A 2,287-nucleotide genomic window follows, 5' to 3' on the forward strand; every position below is an offset into this window, starting at 1 on the left:
AATATGTTTATTATAGTACAATGAATAAATGATCTTCCTGATACTCCGCTGCACTTCAGATTGGATCGAATGTGAAATACATTTATAATACTTTGTATTGCCCAGCTGTCTTTGGGCCTCCAATCTAAACTGTTGTTTATCCATGATGACTATTTTGGACCCTTTATCCGCCAGTTTTATCACAATGTTTTCATTCTCCTTCAGTTCCCTCAGAGCCTGCCGTTCCTCCCTCGAGAGACCGCCCTCCCCACCCACCTGCGGCCGAAATGAATGAAATAACCGGATATCCCTCTTTATTAGATCTCTGAGCGATTCACTCAAGGTTCCCCACTCCGGCTCCCAAACGGATGGCTGAATAAAGGGCTCTCTACAAAAATCATCATTATCAAAGTAGTCCCTCAACTTTAATCGTCTATGATAATAATGCAAATCACGACGGAGTAGCTCTCGGGAGAAACTACGCGGCTTTGGGCTGAAAGTAAGGCCCTTCTCTAATAGACTTAGTTGTGCTGACGATGGAACAAAAAGCCTGGAAAGGTTTAACACGTTGGAGGAAGAGGACCAACTTAAATCTAGCAGAGGAACAGGATTCATCTCCTCAATCCGCTGCTCCACTCGCGGTTCTATCATCCCTCTAAACCCTCACTAAGTCGCAGGCTTTCGCACCAGCTCCCAAAGATTTTTCCAGCAGTCTCCTTCGTCCAGTGAATACCATCTGCTGTAGTGTGAAAATGTTGCTGTGATATACATGGCAAATAATTGTAATGCGTGCTAATGAAATTATTAATCATGGTGAGATTATACTGCTGAGTTTTGGACAATGACTTGGAGAAATGGACGTGAGCTACAAAAATATCCGCATTCGGAAACGCGATTTTCGCACCATTCACCACCCTACGCAATTGCTTGATCGAAGTCTTTTGAGGGTCCTGATCCTTATTATTTAGGCCTATAGATAGCACCACCAGTCCCGTATTGTCACATACCAGTGCTGTCTCCAACAAGTTGAAGAAATGATAGAAATTCGCACCCGGATAGCTCTCCACTTGAATCTGATCGTTATTGAAGGGGGGTATCCTACTTAGATTAGAATCTCCCAAGAAAACTATAGGTTTATTAACCTTAATTCTCCAATCCTGCAGTTTACGACTAACCCGCGCCCGATGGTAAATTGGCGTATGCCACACCCTCTCCACGCTCTTCGTCTCGGCCCTCGCCCCAATCGACTCTCACCCCTGTGGGCTCGCGTCTGCTGCGATCCTCAGTTTGCTTTTTTGACCCCACGGTTTTAAATTCTTCCACAGAGTCATTGCTCTCATTATCTTCCTCGCTCAGGTGAAAATTGCTTTTAATATTAAAATAGTAGGGATCAGCGCGGTCCAGTGAGTCACTGCTCAAGGCGCCCGCTGGCTCCTGCTGTTGCAGGGCCTCAATCGTCATCTCACCCACTTCCCTAACCCTAACCCTCTGAAGAAGCGACAGCAGTCGCGAAACGTTAGGGATGCCCCTCAGACCAGCGTGAACCAGGGTTGTAACTCCCCCAGAACAAGGTAATTTGGAGTAAAAACAGTTTTTTAGCCTCACTTTTTTACTGGGAGTAAAACACAATTGGTTCTCCCAATGTGGGCTTAAATTGAATGATTGAACAAGGCAGTGGGTAATTTAAGTCTCCCACTTTTTGGTTTTAAACCTTTTTATTTAAACTAAGCAGGAATAAGCAAAACTAGCCCTCCCAATTCATATTTTACTTTTTTAACTAAGTGGGAGTAAGTTAACATAGCCCTTCTGCTTCAAGAATTATCTTCTGGGGAAAAGGAAAATTAGTTATTGAGCCCTAAACCAGGAAAGTAAGATTTCTTTTAACCCCCTTCTGGATTTTAAGAGGGGAGCTCAAGTGTGTTTTTAAGCCTATATCTTCCTGTGGGAACTACATAAGACTGCAGCCATCCTAAATGAACTCCAACAAAATAGACTATATAAAGGAGTAATATTATGGGGGAAAGGACACGGTTAAAAGAAACCCAAAAAGGTACAGCACACTGTACAGGAACCACGGAGCGGCAGGCGAAGATGAAATGCATTATGGTGAACCGCCCAAGCTGTTACTGGTTATCACGCATACCAGAAGACTGCTTCGGTGTGATCCAGTGGACTCAGGCTACACGTGGAAAGGCAGGTGAGCTCTCCGGTAAGACTCCTTTTGAAATCCAGATGGATGGGGGTTGGAAGAGGGTCGTAAGAGCTGGTCTGAGGGGACAAGCAAGGTGGGGCAGGGGGGAGAGGTTGA

At 44.8% G+C, this 2,287-nt stretch overlaps 1 pseudogene; it reads right to left on the reverse strand.

Annotated features, from left to right (window-relative positions):
• Nucleotides 1–626: 626 nt before the first annotated feature.
• LOC147304640 (uncharacterized) lies at nucleotides 627–2,081 on the reverse strand (annotated as a pseudogene).
• Between the last annotated feature and the right edge of the window lie 206 nt (nucleotides 2,082–2,287).

This window comes from Aulonocara sp. 'chitande type north' Nkhata Bay, linkage group LG22, assembly GCF_057382095.1.
Source record: "Aulonocara sp. 'chitande type north' Nkhata Bay isolate Kocher_YH1m ecotype deep benthic linkage group LG22, A_spYH_male_GT1.1, whole genome shotgun sequence".
In the NCBI taxonomy this organism is placed as follows: domain Eukaryota; kingdom Metazoa; phylum Chordata; class Actinopteri; order Cichliformes; family Cichlidae; genus Aulonocara; species Aulonocara sp. 'chitande type north' Nkhata Bay.